We start from the raw sequence: 17939 nt of genomic DNA, 5'->3' as shown, positions 1-17939 counted from the left end.
ATCAGCATTAAACATGAATAACAGTTCCATCAGACACATTGCTTCTGACAACAATATTCCTATAAAATAGGAGCAGAAAAAAAGTATCTTATTATCTTATGTCTTCTGTTTATGCCTTATTTTAACCTCAAATATCAAAACAGATACTGTCCCAAAAATCCCTGATTTGCAATTTATGTCAGATCAGCCTCATCCTCCTATGGCAGTTTTTGTAAGGTAGGTCACTGCTCCCTGGTGATATTCCTCTGGAACCCCACATCCTGTCACTCACTGTCCCATAAAAATGTGCAGTGAGTCCTGCAGACCCTACTGTGGTAGGTCTTTCAGCAGGGAGACACATGGGGGAGCCTTGTCTTCATTTTGTGAGTCTGTGAATGGGCTCTACACCAGAGAGTAAAACTAGAGCAGAGTTAAATACTGCAAGTATGAGCAAAAAAATTAAATTGAACTGTAATTTAAAACATGGATTGAACCTTGGAAGAGCATAAAACATTACAGTAGCTGAATGTCAGTAAGAATTCAGAAGACAATTATTTATTGGTGTATTTTACTGCCTCACTACATCCCTGAGATAAAGTCTTAGAGATTATATTTAGCTTGTCAGAAAGCAGACAGGAAGGTCACAGCAGATGCAGATTCTTCAAGAAAAATACTACAGTGCACTCAGATGTTCCAGCCTGGTTTGGTGACAACTCATTTCATTTCCCAGCATGGAGAGAGAACCACAGCTGTTTATCTGTCTGGATGTGAGAAACAGAGCAACTGCAAAAATATCACAAAGAATTGAGACTTGACTTATTAGCAGTTCTGTTGCTCTACACTTCATTAGAACATCTTATTGCACCAGCATGAAATTATTCAGTATTTTTCACTCCTGCCATCAGCCTTGCTTCTATGTAAATCTTCCATTTCCCTTCAGGGAGGGGAAAACTTGCAACTACAAAACAGCAGTCAGATATTCAGATATTCCCATTTTCTTTTCCAGCACTTAAGATTTCAGTATGTTCAAATCATGTCTATTTCTTGGTTAAACATGGATTAAATATTCAGAGCCCAATTTTCAAAGTCTGGGATAATATAAATAGTCTAGTGAATATAGACACAGTGGCAGGCAGAAGCAACTCAAGGTTCTGTGCTTTGAAGCCACTTCCCAAGTGCTAAAAGTGGCATGGGGAGAGGAAGGCTCCTTCCATCTGGTAGAGTTTCAGCTCCCAGCAGCCAGGTGGTGTCCTCATGCACTTCCAATGGACACAGCTGGAAAAACGGGAGCCATCAAGGATTAAATGCCTGCATTTGCACTTAAACAACTAAAAACAGAAACGTGCTCCTAATCACCTTGCAGCTGGTGAAGCACTTAATAATGCAGCTACATCATTCTTAAATTGCCTAGATTGCACAGACCAAACTTTTAGAAAAAACTACTAAGAAAAATAAAGTCAATTCCACATTCACAGGAAAAAAAATCAGTTTTACAATATTGTATTACATTATTAAAACTCTCTAAGATGAAAGCAGTATGACACTAACAACACAGCCAATGAAAAATCCTAATCAATGTATGATTCCATTCTCTCTTCTCAAAAGAATAAAGAGAAACACAAATGTCCTGATTACATATTAATGCTGTCTTCAAATCATTTATGCCATTCAGATTTTGATAATTTGCCTTCATACAATTCTTCTGTTCTAGGTAAATTTACAGCATTAAAGATGAGTAAAAAGCCTGTAACAGCAAGTTTTATATACTGTACCCACGAGACACACTCTGGGTAAGTGCTCATTCAGCTGAAGCTTATATTGAAAAACCAGGAGTCTTAAACCAAAAGAGTTAAAAAGTGTTTGCCAATATCAACACAGCCAAAATTTTGGCTTTCTGGCAAATGCTTCAGAGAAAGCATCTGTTTACAGGCTACTGAGCCAAGGTTACAGGAGAGTGGAATACTGCAAGCCCTAAGAGCCCTGTCATTGTTTCTTTCAGCTGCTGCATGTTTGTGAAGCTCTGAAGGCCTTGAAAGGAGCCAGAGCAGAGCCAACAGGTCAGGGCTAGATAAAATTAAGAAAGAATCTGAGGTCAGACCATGAAAGAACTTCTTTTTTTCTCCGCCCCTCCAGACCAGTGAGTGCACCTCCAGCAGCCTTTCATGCAGTCCTGATAAGAAGAGACAGCACCCCACAACCTGGATTTCAGACATTTAAAGTTCTCTTTATGGGGAGGAAAAGATAGGGAAAACCAAAGAAAATGGACTTTTTACTGTTGGAACACACTTTTGTGCCTGTTTTGAATGTCCCTGTTCTCAGCAATTTAAACAGAAAATATTGATAGAAATTAAATTACTGGGAGCTTTGCTCTTGTTTCTGAAAGAATTGCTACAGCCCTAAATTTCTAGAGGACAAAAAAAAGGTTTGGTGTCTTGATGTTTTAAACAGAGTTCATTGACTAAAAACCTAGAAAAAACTTCTTAAGCTACAGCCAGTACAGCAATTCTAACAGTTGGGGAAGGAGATAAGAAAAATATTTCAACTTTATTTTAGCTTGCACACAAAATTTAAAATAATACTTTTTTCCTTTCAGTTAAAAGTATCAAACCAACAGCAGGCTGAAAAAATTGTTGTTCTAAGGACAAAACTTCTGAGCCCAAATGTCCAATTTTAATTTAATCTTTTGTGCTGCTGGATTTTGTGTGTAACCCCTAGGTCCATTGTTGGGCAGTGGTCTGGCTGGAGAGCTCATTGGTCTGGTTTGGCAGGGTGACTGTGCTGCCCCCACGCCCATCCCTCCAACACAATAAACTCCAGATAATTATTCAGAGGAGAGGCCAGCAGCATGGGCTGCTCTGACATGGGGTCATGGCCTCTGACACCGAATCTGGGGCTAGCCAAAGTCTGCTCCAAGCAACAGAGGGCCAGGGGAATTATTAAGGGGGAAGGGTGGGAAAGGAAGAGCACTGAGAAATACTATCCTTAAAAATGTACTTTTGAAGCAAAGTTATGTAAATACAGCAGAAACTTATTAGGAAAATAAGCAAATACATTTGAAATGCAGCAGAGGAAAAGCAGAGAGAAGTGCATCAATCCAAAGAGAAATGTAAAGGTGGGAGGCAGGAGGATGATACAGGCTCACGTCTGCTCCTCTCTAAAGCAGTATTCCCTCTCAGGTTTTCAGTACTGGATTTTATTTAACTTTTCTAAAAAATGCCCTTTTACCTTTTTTATATGTATCATTAAACAATTAAACACAGTTAAGCAACCATTTTCTACTACAAGTTTTGAAAAACTTGTTATGTAAGCTCTGGATATGCAACTTCTAAGCATTATTACTAGCTTCAAATAATAATATTTAATGTCTTTTATTTTAAATGAGTTGGAAATGCAATTGGTTGCACAACTGAATTGATCAAATTTTAATTAACAACCTTTTAATATCACTTAAAATAGTTTGAGTGGTTACAAATCACCAATCTTTTATATCTCATTACTTCTTTTTCAATTTAAAGGTAACTTTAAACATTTAGATGGAACAAAGACTGTCTGTCAGAGACTTATGTTTTCCTTTGCAAACCAAATAACTGAAGTAGAAACCAAGCAATTTGTTCTTTGTACAACATTGTAAAAGTTTATTTTGGTAGAAACTGGAACATATGACACATGTGAATTGATCCAGCTAAACAGTCTGGCTTTCCACAGCTTTGGACAGCTCTGGCTTATTTGTCTAAATCTGAAAAGGGTCTGTATCCCTTTTGTAGCTTTGTGCTGTCCCCTTAGAGGGCCCCAGGACAAACAACACCTCACACCCCCTGGCAGTAAAAACATCACCTCTCCTGCTGCCCACCACCAGCAGGAGCAGCTCCACACAAAAGAGCAGGGGGAGGGCAGCAAGGACTCCCAGCACAAGCATTTCACCTTCTGGAGCCCAGGAAATAAGAGCTAGCTAAAGCTCTCTAATCTTTCTAAACCAAGTGAAGCAAATCTCAAGGATTTAAAGTTTTCTCTATTTCCTCAGGGGTCATTCCTGCCATGCCTGTGAGATGTGCCATCAGTCCCTGTGTAACTCCTGCATCTCAGAGAACTCTTACATGGCACAGGCAAAAGCTCTCTCCCAAATCTCTACAGCAGCAGACACCCTCCTGTTAACTAGCCTGGCTCACGTGTTCAAAGTGAGCCCTCAAAAGCTGACTTGAAAGCAATACCAGAGGCCTGGACAAACACCTAATTTTGATCTTTTGTGCTCGTCTTTTCTTCTGAGAGACCTTTTCTTTTGTTGCTGCCCAGTGGAAAGCACATAGCTCATTGGTCCTGCTTTGAAAGATGAGAGCGCTGCCCCCAGCCCACCCCTCCCAGCACAATCACTTTAATGGAATTATGTAGAGAGGCCATCCCTGGGAGAAGAAAGGGAGGGCTGGGGGAGGGAGAGTGTCCGAAGGAGCCAGCAGAGCTGTAATTACCCCAGTTACTAACACACACATGTCCACTGAGAATTCATGCAGTGATCCAAACAGGATGTGCCACCCCACACAACAGGTTCCCTTGCACACTGCAGTGAGCCCTGCACAAGTGACAGAACACGGGTGGTGAATAAAACACCACACCAGTGGCTCAGGAAAAGGGGAGAGAAACAAGCCACGTGGAAATGCTGCTACAAACACAGAGCTGGAGCAGGAGCAGGCTATAAAAGGTCTTTTCTGCAAGATGCAAGAGGCTGAAAAAATGATCTCCCCAGTGGAGTCCAACATTTCTGGGTTGCAGATAGGAGCAAAGTTTAGACAATTTGCCTGGTCTCCAAGCTAAGGGGAATGCTTCCAGAAAATACACCTAAACACAATGCAATAAGTGCTTTACCAAATTTGGCTTAATATTTGTTTAGGTACCAAGCTCTATCACACATATACACTGACTTCCTGCCATCCAGCATCACCTTACAAACAACACATTTGCACACAATGACAAAGGCAATCTGTCCACAGCACCCAAACTCTCCCCTGGAGCTATGATATAAATTTTCTTTCAGAACCAACATTTTCTGCAGGTCTGTCATGGGCTCCCTGTGCCATTTTGACCCTTTTGTGCAGCAAAATGAAAACACTATCTATCATGACTTGCACTGCAGTGACTTTGTAGGAGGTGCACGGTTTCATTGCAAAAACATCTGTGCTCTGGGGACTCAGATCTCAGGCTTTAAGATCTGTGCTGGTGCAAGCATGACTGCAAGATGCAGAAGTTTCAGGCAGGGCAACTAAAAATCAGTCTTTCCTCCTTTAGAGGGTAACAAGGAACTGCACTAAAACACTTTCAACTTGTTAGGTGTTAAACAAGTCAATCATGGCAGGAAAACAAACAAAACACATGGGAGGGGAAAGCAGCACTATATTTTTCTCAAGGCAAGTATTGGCTGCATGGGCTCTGTCCAGCTGCATGTATAATTAGTGCCCAAACTTCAGCAGGATGCTCTGTTATTGCAGGTGTCATGGGCCTGATCTGCTCACACAGGGACACCAGGCAGCCAAGGGGCACTGCAGGACAGACAGACAGACAGACAGACACCCACCTGCACCAACCTTGACAGCAGACAAATCTTGCAGGTGGTATAAAAGAAATCAACATGTGCAATCTGAATTTGGACCTAATATTATCAGAGCTCAAATCCTTTACTCAGTGAACTGTGGCCTGAGTACCCTTCTACAAAGATGCTTAATGTCCACACAAAAAGCTTCTAAACAAGAAAGATTTCAGGCTCCCTCAAACTTTTGAAATTCTTTTGCTCTTATGGCTGACAGCACAGCTACTGCTATTTATTTTATACTCTGTGGTATTTCATGAAGACAAAAGTGTATCTTTTCCCACATGGAAATGGGTTACAACATTACATGTTTTTAATATACAAAGTATTGTATTTACTACAGGTGAAAAACAATTGTACTTTAAAGGATACTCAGAATAACAATAACAAATGGAAAAGAAAATATACCTCTGCAGAAACTGCAGCAGAATTTTAATGATTGTGTCCTTTTCTTCTTTATCTGTAATGTATTTTCCATAATTATATACATGGGAATTTATCCTGGTTTAATTTTTTCCTTCAAAATGTTTAATTTTTTTAATAGGCAAAATCACTTTTCATAAGAAGCAATGCTAGTGTTATCCAGATATTTGACCACAGACAAATTATAATTTAAATCTTCTGCCTTACCTTCTGTATTATTTAATAGTTTTGTGAAGAGCATGCATTTAATGCATGTCAAACATTATATTAACAGACTGAAAGGCACAGAGCAGAAGAGTAGGATACAATCCATAATGGAGATATTTTTGTTAACTTTTCTAATGCATTCAAGATTTAAATTCAACCTATATTAATATCTTGGTTGAAAAAAGGAGAAAAAAATTATCTTGATGTAATCCCTCTGCATATGAAATTTATACAACACTTAGAAAGTGGAAAGCAGTCTGACTGATTGATTGCTTAACTAAAATAAACACTCAGCTACTTAACTCTATCTCCCTCTGTACAATTAAAAGGGTTTCCCATCATCAATTCAGTTTTCCAAATGCTCTGTTGAGCCTGCAGTTCGAGGAGCATTTTAAAGCAGCATTAGCTGTGCTGCTGCTGAAAGAAGCCAGCCTGCTGCCTCAGCCTTCCCTCCTGCCTCTGCCACTCCCCGAGCCCTGGCACAAGTCAGAAGTGTGCAAGCACAGAGAGCAGAAATTCACAGAGGCAGCTACACAAGGAATGAGGGGTGTTTTCTTCCCAAAGTGCCAGCTTTTGCTACTTTACTGTGCTCTGGGCTGCTCTTTGGTGAATTCTGAGAGCTGAACAGCATCCCAGGGCAGCAGAGGGAGCCCTGGCAGCTGGTCAGGACTCAGCACAGCCACCCTGAATCCACTTTGTTCTACACAGCCTGCTGAAACTTTGACCCTCAAACCTACCCAAAAATCTCCCCTGAGCCCACAACTGTGTTATGACTTTATTAACAAAAGGCATTTCCCTCAAGGGGGAGCTGTTATCTAATAGACTGAATGCAAAGGTGGAAAGCTGGACATTTACAGCTCAGTTCTGTCCCTGACTGCAGGGATGTATCACACTCAGCTTAAACCATCAGTACCTGAGCACTCCATGGAAATGGCCCTTCTCCTCCTTGTGTTCCATGTGAGACATGGGACAGTGAGCACTGTCACCTGTGAAACTCATGAGAACGAGTTACAAACTGCTGGAAGAACACAGCATGTGCTCCTAGCAGACAGATGAACTTGTGTTATTAGAGAAATGGAAATAATAATAAATGGTGCCTGCAGTCCGAACCACACCAAGCACTTGTCTGTCCCACAGCCTGACTGTGCTTTAGTGCTTTCCTTCAGCTATTTGATTGGGCTGGCTGAAGCAAGATCTGGCTGTCAGTTCTCAAGGAAAAGGATGAACACCATGCCTGTTTGACAGTGGTATCAAACAGAGCCCACGTGTGCCTGTCTGCTCTGCCTGAATAACACACAGATTTATACATCCCACACACCTCTGAGAAAAGTTTTCCAGCACAAACAGCTGGTAGGGAGTGCTACAGATAGAGATTTCCAATGCAAGTGATTGTCACCAAGGCAACAAGAGCTGATGGGAAAGTATGAGAGATTAAATAAAGGCAGGTGAGAAGCTGCAAGGAGGCAGCCAAGACAGGAAGAGAGAAAAAAAGCCAAATTAGGCCATTAGTAATTATCATGAAAATAACAACGAATACAAAGTCCTAGCACAGTAAGAGGTATGCTTGTGAAGGAGAAGTGCTGGGCAAGACTAAGACAAAGAGCATCAAAAAGATATCCTGTTTTTCTCTGTCTGTATCCACATACAAACATAGACACACACACTGAGCTGGGCAGCAGGCTGTGAGCACAGCCCTCCCTGCACCCTGAGGATACAAGGGAGAGAGTTGGTAAACAGACACTACCTTAAAAAAAAATCCACATTTTCAAGTGTATTTGCATGCAGGATTTTGTATACTCCCTTTTGTCTGAGTATGCAAAAGTGTCAGTTGTACAAAGACATGCATAACTGGATGCCTCAAGAAGGAGAAAAGTCTTTCACAGATCTACCAAAGAGGATCAGAATGATTTCCCTGTCCTGGCTTCCACAAGCATATGCAGTAACAAGTGGTTTTGTTCTGTAATGATAACCAGCTAAAACAGGGGTGCAATATTCTGCTATGATAAAGATAAAAAACCACAGTGAAAGTGAGTATAAATGTTGAAATACACTTTTTATGCAAATCTTATTTATACAATTTTTTTCCTAGATTAGAAAACAAAAAACAAACAAACAAAAAAAAAAAAAAAAAAAAAAAAAAGAAAAAAAAAGAAAAAAAACAAACAAACAAACAAAAAAACCAACCAACCAAACAAACAAACAAAAAAACACCACCAAAACAACAACAAGCCCAAACAAACCCTTTAAAATCCCAGGCTTGGAAGAGATGTTTTACAGCAAGAGGGGCTTCTTCCAACACAAGATTGGTTTTTTTTCCCCACTTCCTGCACACCCCCCTTCATTTGCCACACAAGTGTGACTCCAGGAAGCCTGAAAAAAACAAACGTGCTTTTTCACAATTGCATCTTTTCCCAAAATTGAAAAAAATGCTTCTGTTAGCAATAATGCCTTCATGGCAAATATATAACTAAGGTGTTACTCAAGGCAGGGAAGATACCAGAAAACACATTAGCTTAGCTTTAGAAGTGCATGTACTCATCACTAAGACAGAAATTACAAAGATCCTCTATTATTGCCCTTCCCATACAACTACAACTGGTAACATGACCCAGAAAAACAGTTAATGAAAAAAAGCTTCAGGATGAATTAAATTAACATTTGGATTACAACATCTGGATTGCTGTTTAACAACGGAAGAAAATAATAAATAAAAAAGGGGAAAAAATTAAGAAATGTAACTAGCCCTGTACAGCAAATGTTTTCTTCTGTCCACTCTGAAGTCCCTTTCATGTGCTAATGGTGGCATTTTTTTAAACTCTTCCCCTTTGACTTACTCAGACCTTTAAGGACCTCACACATCTAATGGTTCCTCACATTCACCAAGAACAATCAAGAGAGGTCTGGGGGTTGACATGCAGTATGATTAATGGACAATGTTGATTTAATTTCCTATAACAGGAGTTTTCTCTAAGCTTTCTCCAAGGAGCAGTTTCTTTGCAATCCAGGACTTAAGTATTTTACTAATGAAGCCCAGTAAATAGCAAATTAAATAATGCTGTCTCCCAGAGACAAATCCTCTCATTCCAGGAAAAAAAAGGAAGGGAAAAAAAAAAAAAACAAACCACCCAACATATTTAAAGTTCTGTTTAAATCTAAAAAGGGTTGTACAGCAGGAATGTACAGAGTAGTTCAGATTTCTGAGGTTCCTTAGTTCAGTTTATTTTGTTTAAGAAACTTTATCACTTATCTGGTCATTCCTGCCATCATTATGTGCTTGCTCATTTTTAGATTTAAACAGGGTGTATGCATTTAACTTAATCTGCAGTTTCAAGAAATTAAGTCTTTATTTAGTGTTGACTTTGACTTTACAGCTATCAAAATGTATTTATTACATATTCATTGTAATACTTAAAAACACTTTGGAGGCTCTTAATTTAAAGTTATTTGCTATTTTCTTATCGTAAGGAGTGATCAATATGTCCTTTCAAGCAAATTTTAACCTTCAGCTCCAGCCAAGGAACAATGGGACACTATCTGCATGCATCCTAACTGTTACTCAATCAACATGACACAATCTCCCAGCTGAATTCCCACACAGGTTTAGCTCCAAACGGAGGAATTCCTACCCCAGGAGCACAGAGCAGCAGAGAGCATTTCCTGCAAGATTCTAATCACTTTCCCACCATCCAGAAGTTTACCTTTAAATACCCTGAAGAAAATACATTTTGCTTCACTACAGGCTGGCAAGATCTTTTGCCAGAGTGCAAAAAATCTCCTTCTACTACTTTGAAGTCTTTGAAGCACTCTTGATTCCAGTTCTTTGAGTGTGACACAATTAACCTGATCCCCTGAGAAAAACATGCATCCAGCTCAGTTATGAGACAAAAGTCTCAAAAATAGGCAAAACCCTACATGCTGCTGGAGTGGCCCTATGGAACATAATCTCTCCTGCTGCCTTAGCAAAGCCCTTATCTTTACATTATTATCTTTACAATAATCTTTACATTATTGCCTTTAACATTGCCACAAGGCATTGTCCCAAACAATGACACCTCCCCCATCCTGACAGCTCACAGCATCTCTCTAGAGCAGGGCTTAACTTGTCTTAGCACTCTTGAATTTGATTTTTTTAGGTACAGTACACTCTATCTTTATTCTGCACTGAGGATCTGCTCCCTTGCCGTGTCCTTCCCCTTAAAAGAGCCACTGGCTGGGCAAGTTAAAAGTCAAGGCTTGTTTAAATGAGGATGTCAAGACTATATTCCCAGATAACTGAGTTCAAACTGGACCACAGCATGTTCCAGAAGTTTATATAAAAATATATTAAACATAAAAATCCTTTCAAAACACAATCTACCTGTTCATGAAAGATCATAACTAAGAGAGCAAGAATGCATCTTTCTGACCCAAGATTAAGTGCTTATCATGCTGACAAATTAATACATTTCCATGAATTTTAGAGCCATTGCATTACTCTGCATTAATTCAAAGAAAGCCTGGGGATTCCTCTTCAGAAGGGTCTGTCATATATAACATTCTAATCAACACCAAAACAAATTATGCCACTAATGCAGATGTTACAAATGTCAACATTCCAGTGCCTACTGAAGTTGATTACAGGCTAAATTGGTAACCTAGAGAAGCTTGATGGTATAATTTTAAATTGTCAAATACTTTAAAAATTAATTAAAGCTTTCCACTAGAAATTAACTTTATGAAAGTAATGTTTACTTTCAAAAAACAAAAAACATGGGCAGAAATAACTGCAATGTGATTAAAAAAAAAAAACATAAATAAAATTTTGTTACAGAGGTAAATTTAAATTCTGACAGAAAACATAGAGGACAAAGCAATCTTGTTTTAAGAACAAAAATTAAAGTGAAAATATGCAATAATGATACAAATCTGCAATACTGCACAATGCAAAACAAATAATGGCAGAACTACACAGGAAGGAAGGCATCACAGTTTTTTACAGATGTGTCACTTGAACTGAATAAAAGGTATGCAGCATTAGCAGCTGACAGTTCACTGGCTGCTCCCCAGCAAATCTGCTCAGAACAAGCTGATGTTTATCTGGGATTCCCACTCACTCTGTGCAGGAGTGCTCAGCAAAGCTTTGCCCAATGTAATGGATGCCAGGCCAACAAAGCACCACTGAGTTCAACACTGGCCTCACTTTTGCCCAGTAAGAATTCCATTTACAGCCCTGGTGAAGTGTAGTATTTTCCTTCCATAAGGAAGGCATGAACTAGGAGGGTGAGCCTGCAATCACCTTGTGTCAGTGCAGCCTCCTGATATCCCCCAGAACAGCCCAGCTGCACACAGACCAACAACTACACCAGCAGAAATGCCACACAGGACACAGATTTGATGCCCTCTTCCTGCCTCTGCCACTCAGTCTGGTCTTCCACAAGCACAGATGGTAAATCTGAGCCTAAAGGGAGCTCTCTGCTACAAACAGACCTAGAGAAATTACCAGCACTGACATACACTGGAAACAAAGCATGATGCAGCAGTTTGTAAATCACAGCAAAACACAAAACCCAGTTTGATCTCTGTTTACATTTACAGCCTGTAAAATGCAATATAGTTCCTTATATAAAAGAGGTAAAAGCTTATCAAAGCAGCATTTGCTTTTATATCTTCCAGGTAAAAAAGTTACAGGGTAATAAAGCTCCGTCCATTCTGTCTTCTAATCTATAATCTAACTTTCAAAACCTGAAAGGAAAAAAAAAAAAAAAAAAAAAAAAAAACAGGAAAAGATATATGCAGATATGCCATGTCTGCCTTTGGAAGACAGACTCATTTAGAGTGGTGACAGGTCTGCCTTTCATGGCTGTGGAGCAAGGAACGTGTGTCTCGTGTTTATTGATGTGCCAGGGAAGCACTAACCTAGCAGGACTAGGCAAGAGCTTGGCTTTGTTAACTGCAAACATTCATAATCTGCCATGGCTGGGAAAGAGAAAGGGGTCACAGTCAGATGGTTTTAAACATTCCCAGTTTACTTCCAGGGCTTCTGGTTTTATTCCTGTGCAATTTGGCCGATTCCTCCTCCCTCTCTGCAAATCCCTTATGTTTTAGCTGATAAGTTGTGGTAGCAAGGCTGTTACACACAATCAGGAGAATTGACAGATAAGAAGTTTAGTTTAAGGATGTAATCAGCATGAGTAAACACTAGCCTGACCCAGCTGTAAACAGTGGAAATAAATGATAATATTTGTCCTGGTCACCTACTGAGCTATTACACACTTTCCACTATGTAGCAATGTAAATATCATGACTACAGTATATACAGCAGGCAGTGCAATCATCTGATTTTCCAAGCAAGAAAACTGAGCTTTTAGTTGATCTTTTTAAAGAACTAAAGCAATTTCTGATTATTTTTTTAACAGAGCTGTCTGTTGTTCAAATCAGCATTTCATTAACTGTGGAAGCCTGGTCTGATGTAAAATACCTGAAGCAGAAAAAAGCATATCTATCTGTTATACGAAGTTATATTTGCTTTAATGACATTTGAGAACAGGTAACAATTAAATAAAAGTTTTTAAAAAAGAGTATTTCTCAAGAAAGACCTGTGTTTCTTTTAAATCACTTCATGAAACTGTAGGAATGCTGGCTCCTTGAATTTGTATGGGAATTCCAAGCTAAATTTCCATAGTAACTTATAAACCAAAAGCAATATCAATTCCTGTACACACAATTTTCACTGTTTCAGAACTGTCAGATATAAGCCTGTGAGATTACATTTTGACACCAACAAAACATAAAACTGAAATTATAGCCCCAGCTCTCAGAAATAACTACATTAACACATGAAATGCACTTACAGTATCAATACTTCAGCATTTGCAGTTCTTAACAAAGACAGCATCAACACTGTCAGAGATGCCATTATGTTTTTAAAACTTACATTTTCCAGAACACTCACTTGCAATATGGTGCAAATGAAACTGTTGTGTGCTATCTGACATCCTATCAACTGCCTTATGAAACTTTAAAGCACTTTAACAGAACAATTACAAGACAAGCTTGGGTGATGTGCATCAGGCAGTTTAATTGGAGGAATTCTTTGCACTGACTCTTCCTACACACCCTTATTAAATTTCTATAGACTGTTGAATGACCTTGTCATCTTCGCTGCCCTGGACTAAAGCATGGCTGTAACACAATATAAATAGATCCCAGGGAAATTAAACAACTGAAAGCCAAGTCTCTGGGGGAATCCTAAGTGTAGTAGTTAGCTGGCTGATTCTTCAGCAGAAGCTTCCTTTCCAAAAGGGAGTGACATGCAGGGTCACAAAATGTGCCTTTGTGTCATTCAGACTTTGACAAATTCTTCACTTGGAAATATTGTTTAGGTCAAGGAACACCTTGCTTTATTCATTTTGCTTTATTTCTCCTCTCTGTAACTGGGAAGAGGGAGAACATAGAAGAGCTTTCAGATGGGGAAGCTTTCCTGATTAAGACCAAACTTTTTGGAGTATATCACACACATGAGTCTGGCAGAATCTAATTATTTTTCCAAAAGTACTAGATTGGGGCAGGGAAAAATGCCCATGGGTAATGTAAAACCAGGGTAACAAAAGAAGTACCAGGGTTATCATGCACCTCATGTTAAACAGCTCAGATGACCCCCTCAGCACAGGAGAAGCTTTCCCAGAGAGAAAACTTGCAGTATCTCCAAGCCTCTCAGGAATCATCAACCAATTTATTAGTTAAATGTTTATTTTATAGAACACTCCATACTCTCCATTTCATGGCCACCCAACACTGGGCAGCTTGTGCCAAGTGTCCTTGTGGGGCCAGCAATGCTCAGGACACTCACTCCACTCCACAGGCTGTCCTGGGGAGGGGCTGCCAGGAAAAGGCCAAGGAAGGTGGGCTCCCACCTCCAGGCATTTTCACCAAAGCAAGCAGACTTGTTTTTCCATCCCCTGAGGTGTCTGTGGGAGAGATATCAACATGCAGCAAAAAGAAAAGAGCACCTACAGAAGTGTGCACATCTCTGCCAGTGCATTTGGGTGCATTTTCTGGGACCCTACACCTGCCTTGTCACTAAAGGTAATTTCCTGAAACCCTCCTGCAACTGCCAGCACAGCAGCCAAGAATCAGCAGAGTGAATTCTTGCTTCCCTCCCTCCCTCCAAGTACAGAAGGCTTGGAGGCTAAAGGAACAGGAACATGTTGCATTCATTTAATTAATTACCAGCATGATAAGAACTGAACAATGAAGTTCAGAGATTAAGATTTCTAGGCAGCTTGAAAACAGTTCTCATGTCTCAGCATCAGAATTGATCACACTTCCCTGAGTCTGCTAACCAAGAAGTTGGAATTTGATTTTATCCTCCCAGATAAGCTTCAGATGGGTTCTTCTGAGTCACTGCCATCCTTGTAGAGGCTCCACTTTCCTCCCAAAGATCCAGCTGCAAATACAGGGAGCTCTGACAGGCAAACACTCCACTTAGCCCAGCAGTGACACCAACCTCTTGGAGGCACAGATGCACATGCATGTGACTTTTAAATACTCTTTGAAAAAAATAATCTGAGCACACTTAAAGGGAGAGCTGAGTTTCTCTGGACACCATCTTTGTTTTAACTTTCAAGCTTTGCCAATCCCTCTCCTGTTGCACAGTGAGAAGATTCCCCAACAAAATCTTCCACCAGCAAAACTCACTTCAACTTCTGAACACACATCCTGAACCATCACCTGTACTGTACCAGCAGACTTATCAAGTCTCACAATGAAAGACATTCTGTGAGGCAAAGATTTCTAGACCAGGAGGAAGCAATGGAGGAATTAAAAATAGAGGCAAAAATGCATGGTATGCACCCAAGGGTCTGCTCCTGTGGCAAATTCAAGTAATGGCATTTTACACTGGACTAGGAAATGGCCTGCTATAGAAAAATAAATGCAAAGACCTTTAACACAAACAAATGTCTGTGTGAAACTGTGGGTATTTATTTTGAGAATAAATGATCAGATCATTTAATTCTATTTACGTGATGACTATTATGCTAAATAATCCAGTTTAAAAACACACAGAAGTAACTGGGTAGACCTACACTGGAGAAAGAGGTGTCACTTCTCAGAAAACAAGTTAGGAACCAACAAGAGACTAAAAATATGCAGCATAATATTCATATTGCCACATTCCATGTTTAATCATTGTGATCTACTTCATACTAGCATTGATGATTCTGCTTTATCTATCATAATTATTTTTCTATCAAGAGTCCTGTAGACATTTGCAATTATTTACAGCAGTTATATCAAAGCTATCAACAACCAAGCAATTAACAGTGCTTGTAATAACAATGCTAATATTCTCTGATTAGAGACAATCATAAACTCTCATTTTGTGATGCACTTTAATTACCACAGGGTAAGTCAAATGTCTTTTTTAAATACACATATCTTGCACAAATGGCATTTGTACCAACGTCTGCAGAAAGTTCCATGGACAGATGTACTGACATGCTCAGAATGTCACTAGAAGTCTATCTGCAGTTTATTAACTATGCAAAAGAACAGGGAATGGAAGGGCAGCCATAGGTCATGACAAAGACATGAGGAGGGAGGGTTTGGAAGCCATATAAATTCAGTGGAAACAGATAATGCATGAAAAACTTCTCCTTCTTTGCCACTGGGTAGCACCTGGGACTGTGAGCATATTCTTTCAAATTAGGAATAACCTTTCCTTTTGACCATATTATCCAACATGTATTATACCAAAAGTCTTAACACACACCTTTCCCCTTCAAGTTTCACACTTGCAGTATTCTAATTCCTGTAGCTCATAATGAAGACATTTATTTTAAAGACTATGTTAATAAATCAGTAGTTTAGTGTCCTCAGGAGAGGCAAATGGATGACAGAACATCAGTCCTCAAAGCCTCTGTCCACTTCATGAAAAATCAGTTTACAATAGTCACAAAACCCAGTGTGGTGGCTTGCCTTGTTTCACCTCAAATTGTAATATGTGGGACTACTTCCTAATAACTAATATTTTTAACTTTTTAATGCATAAATACATAAATGTACTGGTCCAAATTACTTAGATTATTCACAAGAAATAAAAAGACGAACAAATCACTTTCTTAATGTGTGGATGTGGCTACAGTCTTTGTGGGTTTATATCCTGCACACAATTCTGCCTGCTATAATCTCCACATGTGCAGCTGCCAGAGACAGGAGATTGGCTGTGCACTGTTATCTAAGAAATAATTTGGCATGTACAAGTACTTCAAGCAGGCAGTTTGGCAAAGGGCAAACACAGCACTCAGACAGGCACTATCACCACAACAAGTCTCTGTGAACTTTCCAAGCTGCAGTGTAAGTAATCATCTTAGCAGTGGAAAATCATGACCTAATCAATTTTCCTGAGCTGAGTCTTTTGTAGCTGTAGTGATGAATGCCTTTTACTGTAAATGCTATGAAATAAAAAAAAAAAAAAAAAAAAAGGGGGAGCGGGCAAAGAAACTTAGGAAAACTCATATTTGGTATACACATCAAATAACTCAATATATCCCATTAAAAAAAAACAAAAACCACTCCAGTGAAACTAGCCTACAGCAGCATAAATTATTGTAGATGTGAAAAATATAAATTACAGCAAACAGAGTATATTGAATGTATCATGTTTTGGTCACCATATTTAGATACTGAGAATTATGATAAAGAATAAACACTCAACACATCACATGCATCATGACTGAATTCTTCCTTCTTGCAATTCAATCAACTGTGACCACATGAAAGTTGTGATTTCCAAACTCACTTTTCTTTCATTTTCTCATCTGTCTACATGCTTACTGGAAAGAAAATCCAACAAAAACACATGGATAACATACATTTTAATATAATTCTGTAAAATAGTATTTTCATCTGAGGAGTATTAGAGTACTGAGAAAATCCACATAATGTAGATCACATTGTTAATAATTTTGCACGTGTTTGAAATTACAGCTTTTTATTGCATAATAAGACAAAGATTTATGCATTTCTGTCCTAGGACACACAGACACCACATCCTTTCTGTGCTCTCAAAAGTGCTCTTTTGTCTCACAGCTCTGTTAAACAGTCAACCACTGCCAGATGCTCTGGCTAGAAATGGTCACAGATGGTCAGTTGTCCAGTTAACAGACCAGAATACTCTTCTCAAATCTCCCCTAAAATTGTACCTCAACTGTATGCAGCAGATGAGAATATTTGAGCATGGTCAGGAAGGCATTTGACCTAGTAAAGACTGCAGGTCAACTTTGACAACAAGATTAATTCTCCACAATATCACCAAGTAAATTATCTCAACACATTTCAAACAGCAAGTGTCAAGTTCTATATTACTTTTGTTGATTATATGATAGATTGCATTTGATGAAAGAAACTCTCAGTTCTGCATGTAAACAAAGATCTACCTGGGGATGATCTGTACCAATACACACTGAAAGAGCCACAGGAGGAAACAGTCAGGAAAGACTCCAGTGGCACTCAGCAAGTCTGTGCCCTAATCTTTGTGCTCAAATATTTACCAGTACTCCTTAAAAATATGAACAGGATTATAACATGCACAAGAGCTACTTGCTTCTATGTTGAACAAGCAGTGCTTGTCATGCAGTGTACCTGTGACAAAGGCTACAAGTAAGACAGAAATAGGCTAAAAATAGCAGAGAAAAATCTTTGGTGTTTTGTATTAATCTTTCACTGTTCCTACATCAGGCATAAACAGCAAAAATATGAAAAACCTGCATATTAA

The 17939-nt window shown here is 39.2% G+C and overlaps 2 protein-coding genes across 2 annotated transcripts in view; both read right to left on the bottom strand.

Moving 5' to 3' along the window:
• The window catches only part of RAB27A (RAB27A, member RAS oncogene family), a 276869-nt gene that overhangs the window by 117240 nt on the left and 141690 nt on the right, over positions 1 to 17939 (bottom strand). The window lies entirely within an intron of this gene.
• Positions 1 to 17939, bottom strand: part of PRTG (protogenin) — a gene marked incomplete at its 5' end in the record, with an annotated part of 72319 nt that overhangs the window by 15690 nt on the left and 38690 nt on the right. The window lies entirely within an intron of this gene.

This window comes from Oenanthe melanoleuca, chromosome 10 (genome assembly GCF_029582105.1).
Source record: "Oenanthe melanoleuca isolate GR-GAL-2019-014 chromosome 10, OMel1.0, whole genome shotgun sequence".
NCBI classification, from domain to species: Eukaryota; Metazoa; Chordata; class Aves; order Passeriformes; family Muscicapidae; genus Oenanthe; species Oenanthe melanoleuca.
Note: the sequence above shows the minus strand (reverse complement) of the source record. Positions and strands in the feature narration are given on the sequence as shown.